Source organism: Rosa chinensis, chromosome 6 (genome assembly GCF_002994745.2).
Source record: "Rosa chinensis cultivar Old Blush chromosome 6, RchiOBHm-V2, whole genome shotgun sequence".
Lineage (NCBI taxonomy): Eukaryota > Viridiplantae > Streptophyta > Magnoliopsida > Rosales > Rosaceae > Rosa > Rosa chinensis.
The window spans coordinates 33,941,178-33,948,380 of NC_037093.1; the positions used below are offsets into that span (position 1 = coordinate 33,941,178).

Here is a 7,203-nt window from a genome sequence, read left to right on the forward strand (position 1 = left end):
TAGGTGAAAGAGCTGAAGACTTATTCAAAGTCTCTTAGAAGATTAAAATCTAGAAAAGAATGTGTAATGGACCTTTAAGTGGAAACGAATCAATAATTTGAACCACAATAACAATCGAATCAATAATTTGAATCACAATAACAATTTTTTTTTTTTAATGAAGGCATAACCAATATATTGATCTCAAGGTAGAATGACCATTACACATCCTTCCACTGTCATTAATATACAGACAAGAAGTTATGGTGGTACCACGTTGATACACATGGATAGACCACTCATTAAACAATCAGTGCTCACTTAATAAAAGTGAGTCTATAAGCTATGATAACACTAAGACATAGAAAATAGGCAAAATAACTAATACATATTAGTGCTCACTAAGAATTCACAAGCATAAAATACCTCACATTTACATTTTGCTTGTCCTCAAGCAAAAACATAAGCTAAACTGCTAGCACAAACAAACTAAAAGGCTTACTTGCATCCTTGGTGATTTGATCATTTTTCCCTAGAGAACCATGACTTAGTGGATTGACTTTCAATTGAGCAAGCTTAGAAACCAAATTTTCGAAATGCAAAGCTAATAATTGGGTTTGGAAAGTCATGCTCATCAAAATATATTCATATGCCATGTATGCTACCATAATGATTGACGTGGGATTAACTTGAACCGAATTTGCCTAACCATCAAACTCACATGGATACACTCATTATTTTCAGTCAATTATTTAATGGTTAGTATTTGCACTCAAAAGCAATTCAATTGACATGCTTTCCATAGGCTTGCTCTTTCATCTTTTCTCCACATGCATGATCATTGCATGAGTTTTCTTGATTACAAGTTCTTTGATTTTGGTTGTAGTGGAGCTTAAGGCGAGGGTTTAAGAAATGAGGGAAAGGTGATTCCCAAATTTGAAGTCTCCTAGTAAGCAATTCTCTTATTGAGATCCTATAAGACTCTTTTTGATTCTATGTGCTTTGTAACACCGTTTTTCTTTTCACAACCCAAAAATTACTACTTAGATTAATAAAAACTTTTATTCCCCTTTTGTACAACCCACACTCTTTCTTTTTATATTTTTCTTTTCTTTCTTTCTCACTCACACTATTTTTGCACAACATACACTTTTTCTATTTTTTAATTTTCTGTTTTCTTTTCTTTGGTGAGACTAGTCCATATTGACTTTGAATAATTATTTTGATATTTTACACATGTTTCTAGGGTAACCCTTTTTCTTTTTTTGGCTATAAACACACAAATATTCAACCTCACCTCACACTTATTCTTTTGTAATGTTCTCAAACCCATTTACAAGCACCAAACTAATTATAAAACTCTCATTGCTTACCATTTAGCTTAGAAAGAGTAGGAAAAGTGTTTAAATTTAAAAGGGTAGACATTTGTAGTGGTAAAAGAAAAAAAAGGCTAACACATATTTACATAGGCTCAAATTGGCTTACTAATAGATATAAATTTAGTTATTTGGCCATGGTGGATTCCCAATGCTTTGGTCTTCCCCAATAACAATTCATGCTTTTGATATGAAGTTTCAAAAGATTTGAAGCAAGTTCTAGATTACATGCACAATGAATTGATCACTTAATGAAAGAACTAGTGCATTTGTGAGTATTTTTGACTCAAAAGCTCACATATAATCGGCATAGATAGTTTAACAAATTTAGTTATCATCTTTCCCACATGAATGCATCTAAAATGACATAGGCAATGTGACTTTAAATCCATGTGAGCAAAAAATGGCAAATTCATAACTCATAAGCATTGATCTTCCAATCGCTAAACATGCTCAAAATCAATCAATCCAATTAGACATAAGTTCGATCGCATCATCGGGGGTTGTTTCATTTTAGGAACACACACAAGTGAGACAACATCTTTTTGTATTTTTCAAAAATTTCAATTTTTATGGATTTTTTTACTAAGGAAAAGAAAATGAATTAAATGATAAGAATGAAATTTCTCAGCCTCACACCTCACACTTAAACCACACATTGTCCTCAATGTGCAATGAACAATGGTGAAACAAATGCAAAGAATAAGACAACATGCTAACTACCATATGCTAGTCAATACAAACTAATTAACCAATATTTAAGAATGGCCTAATGGACATCTCACAATTAAAACATCATATAGTCCTTAATGTGGTATAAAGTTATTAAGATCCTATAAATGTTTTGGGGAGCATGCATCATTAAAGGCTGCATTTAGCATTCAAAACAATTAAACTAAAACAAGACAAGAGAGAAAGGGTAGCCACCTCACACTTGAGTTTTGGATAATCTTTTCAATAAAAACTAAATCTTTTGTGTCTTATCCATTGACCAAGGGCGAAAAAGCTATCAATTATTCAACTTGCCACTAGCACACAGCCCAAAAGCACATAGAAATACAAACAATTCATGCTAGGAAAAATAAAGAGTAGAGTTAGAGAAATGCAAACTCTTTGAAGATCCTCCATTTAGCTCCATAGTGCAAAATATGTGATAACCTCACAAGGCCAAGTTAGGCATTTTCCATCCATTAAGCTTCTTACACATAGAACCATGGGGACCTCACACTTGGACTTCATCACTCCATGCATGCTCTCGGCCTGTGCTCCACAAACTCCCAAATTCTTCATCTTGATTTATTCTTTGCACTATTTGGTATCCTCCAATACGGGTTTAAGTTTAAGGATATTAACAAGGCCCAATGTGCCTCATTTTACAACAAAAAAAAGTAACACAATTATAACTTTAACTGTTTCTAGAAAATTAGAACCCAAATGAGATTTTGTAAGTTGAAAAGCAAAAGGGAAGAGGAATCCAAATTTGGGTGTTATTTAACACTCAACCATTCGGTAACTTCTCATGAAATACGACTAGGTAAGAGTATGAAGATATTTTGGTGGAACCGAAGCTTACTCGAATACACTTCTTTCATTCAAACCTTACCTAGACATCATATCCAATCAGATGGGCCTAGTTGTGAAGAGTGAATAAACTCGACGTTATAAAGATGAAATCCAAATTCTATTTACTTAAAAACTACAAGCTCTATTCAAATTCCAATTTAAAGGAAATAGTCAAAGCACTAAATATTTAAACAACCAATTTTAAATAAGTAACTGAAAGGTGAAATTGCACAAGTAATAAGCAAATAGAAAATAGGCAAGACTATCTTACTAATTTCAATATGCTCAATTGACTCTTTTCTTACCACAATTTATAAATTTACTTACCCATAGTACTTGTAGCAAATTCAAAAATTAAACTACCACACAAAAACTACTAAATAAAAAAAAAAAGTAAAGATAAACTAAAAAAAAAAGGGTTCTCTAGTCCCACGGCAACCTAGTAGGGATTGAGTTTTACCACAATCCCTGATAACGGAGCTAAAAACTTGTTGGAGTCATCCTTGAGTATGAATGTGTATGCAATTTATGAATGATGTGCCATACTCCTAAGTACATGAGGTCAAGTTTTAGTAAAGGGAAAGTGAGAGTATCATATCCAAGGGATTGAGTAACTCTACCCTCGCTAGATCACCGTGAAAAGAAACCTAAAAAAAGCATGTAAAGCCTACCTTTTTACAAGTTCACAACCTTAGCCTTTTGGAAGCTAAAGATCATGAGGATGATATTAACAATTGTGGTAGTGAAAGGCTTGGGTAATTTTATTTTTGTTTAAGTAAACTAAGTTACACAAAAATAAACTAACCTAATAAAAATAGAGACTTTGATCAATGAGATAAATAGGAGCTTAGGTTTCGCACCTAGCTTCCCTCATGCATATAATGTAACCCATATTCAAATAATAACATGCTTTGATAATTCCAAACCCCCCCCCCCCCCCCTTCTCCCCCAATGTTTGCTAGAGAAACCGAGATACTAACTAATCATGCAACCTAACCATGTCACTAAAGCAAAACTAGATCACACAATCTTAGTCCCATTTACATTTGCTAAAATATAAAAGGGCTTTGATATCGCAAAGCCTAAGGCCTCTTGACTTTTAAACTCACAGCACCAGGCATTAATTTTAAGGTAATGAACCCAAACAATCTAGTTGTGATATTCTGTCCCAATTTTATTCTTTTAATGGTTTTTTTTGGTTTATTAAATTTGGTTTATTTGTTAGTAGAAGAAAGGGTAATTTTTTTTTGTTAGTATTTTAATTGCTTACTACACGTGGTGATGGCTGGGAAAGCCACTAAGGATAGGTTTCTACAAACTTAAGTTGGGGGGTTTGCTTTTATATAAGGGAAGGAAAAAAAAAGGGGAAACGGAAGAGAAGAAAAGGAAAAAAGAAAAATAAAAGAAAGGGGGAGGGAGGCAGATGAAAGGGGGAAAGGGGAAACTAGCAGAAGAAGAGAAGGTGTAGAGAATAGCAAGAAGAAAGGGGTTGGTTCTCATCAGGAATTCAAGGTTGGTGTTTATCGTTATTTTGATTTTCTTTCTTTAGACCTTGAAGGAATGAAATTCAATCTAATGGTTGTATTGGGTCTATATGTTGTGAAAGTTTGGAATTCTAAGAAACTTAAGTCTTAGATTAAAGAGTGGGTTTCAAGTGGTTGAAGATGGAATTCGAGATTACAGTTCTATAGTTCATGTACTGGGCATATTTTATTGATTTGCAGATAAGTGTTCACCAAATTGATTTTAGACTTCAACAAGTGTGATTTCTTCTTTTTTTCTTGTTTTGTTCCTTGATTGATTATTCATGATTAGTAGCTTAATCATTTGGCATGCGCTTGGCGGCCAAAGTATAATTTTTTGGTATGCGTTTGGTGACCAAAGATAACGGGTATGTGCTTGGCGACCCAAAAACATGAGCGTGACTGTGCCAGCTCAATATAAATTGGACATGTCTGTGGCGATTTAAAACTTTTTGTGTGAGCAAGCAATTGGCTGCTCAGCTTGTAAACCCACATCTTTGGAAGGATACTTTTATGTTTTCTTGATTTGTTGTCAAGAGCAGGGTGTAAATAGCTACTAGTTTCATATTTGATTGTAGTCAATGAACTATGCTTTTCTAACATCCAATATTTATATCGTTTTGCAGGTACTTAGAAGGGTTGTTTTATAACCTATATGGAGTGCGCGCACTGAGACTTAGTGATCATCTTTTTTTCTTTTTTTTTCAGACGTTGTATAATCTTTTTGTGAAAAGTGTTTGTATATACAACAATGATCTTGTGTATATATGACAATAGATCCTACTTTGATCTTGTATATAAGTAAATGGCTAGTTCTGGTTTTATTTATCTATATTCCTCTCTTTTTATGTTTTCTTCTTTTGTTATATATGCTGCTTATTATGTTTGTTTTAATTGTCAGTACATCCAATCTCAAGTGATACTAGTTCTTCCCGTAAGAATAAGCTAGACCACCATCCTATTATATACAAATGCTTCACGGTTACAAAAGATTGTCAAGCTTATGTTTTCAATGTCATTAATTCCTACAACATGCTTCTAGGTGACAAATCCAAAAACACATGTAAGAAAGCATTAAAGTAAAGTAGCTAAAGGATTCAAAACATGCATATTCATCAAAAACATGGCATCACATTGTTTTATACATGAGTAGCCCTATCCCCAAATTTATCCTACTCACAACCCATAGTTACATACATCAAAGCCATAAACATAATAAACATCAAGCAAAAGAGAGGAAGAGTGGAGAAAGTGGTTGGTTACCAAACCGAAACCTCAAGATCTCTATCTAGCTCCCCATGATGCAAAACTAGTGAGAGATGTTTCAAAATATAGAAATTTTTGTTCTTTCAAACCCAAATTGTCATAAAAATCCACAAAACTCTTAGAAACTATGAAGAACTAAAGCTTGAATGTAAAGTTGTGATTGATCAAAGATGTATAGACTCTTCGGCTTTAGAACAAAACTTAAGAAGCTATACACTTTTCTGTACACAAAAGCTATGAACTACAAGATGAAGAACTAAGGAAAATGGATAGGAAATGGAGAGAGAAAGGAGATGAAATGGATGAAGGAAGCTTAAAAACGTCCAAAATGAGGGGAGGGTCTATACATAGGGCAAAAGTAGATAATTATTAAACTAGAATACACTCACTAAATTCAAAATTCCAAGCCACAAAGGATAGCCCACCCAAGGCCCAACAAGCACGACCCAGCCTCATCAAAATCCCCACAGTCTGCGCCATCATGTCGGACACTCACAGATGATCCGCCTCTGTGACCCGCCACAAATGTCACTACACCGACTCACTGCAAATCTGCTTTAGAAAAACTACCAATGCATGCCGCCACCAAGATGACGAAGGAAGAACTGCAAAATAGGCAGACCCCACACTGAAATTGATATGGCTCACTGCCTCCAAGCCACCAAGATCCTATATGAGATATCCTGCACCCGAGTTTGGAGTCTGGATTGTCTATTAGTTCGACCTTTTATATACTTATTTCTTATTCTTTTCTTTCTATTGGGATATTTTTCTTTATTTAGAACTTTTGTTATATATATTATATATATATATATATATATATAAGTGTGTTTATGTTATTTATATGTTTTGGTTATTAGATAATTGTTTTATTTTATTTTTATTGTTATATTGTTCTATTTTATTTTGGGAAGATTTTTTTTTTAGTTCAAGTAAATTTCATTTATAGAACGGCCAGAATGGCACATACAAACAATCCATAAGGATTTATATATATATATATATATATATATATATAAGTGTGTTTATGTTACTTATATGTTTTGGTTATTAGATAATTGTTTTATTTTATTTTTATTGTTATATTGTTCTTTTTTTATTTTGGGAAGATTTTTTTATAGTTCAAGTAACTTCCGTTGATAGAACGGCTAGAATGGCACATACAAACGGTCCATAAGGACACCCGGTACCATTCACTATTACAAATCTTGCTCAATTTATTCAAAGAGCTTGCTAAAACTAAACTTAAACTAGGGTTACTCAAAATACTTTTGACTTGAGCCTCCTTTTGCCAATGCAAACAATTGTGGTGTGTCAGGAGGTTCTAATATTTTGTGTAAAATATAGCAAAATTTAGTGTGCAAACTAAAACCAAACTTACAAATTACTCAATCTTTTTCCCCTTGCCCTTATCTGAAGGTCTAGAGGAAGTGAATAGGTGAGACTAAATGGAGAAGCAATTTCTTTGTCATTCTTGGTCTTTGAGGGATTTTATT

The 7,203-nt window shown here is 33.4% G+C and overlaps 1 long non-coding RNA gene across 1 annotated transcript; it reads left to right on the forward strand.

Annotated features, from left to right (window-relative positions):
• Nucleotides 1-4,305: 4,305 nt before the first annotated feature.
• LOC121049770 lies at nucleotides 4,306-5,265 on the forward strand. Its single transcript, XR_005801308.1, has 2 exons — nucleotides 4,306-4,430; nucleotides 5,068-5,265. It is a non-coding gene; the product is annotated as an uncharacterized LOC121049770 (long non-coding RNA).
• Nucleotides 5,266-7,203: the final 1,938 nt, after the last annotated feature.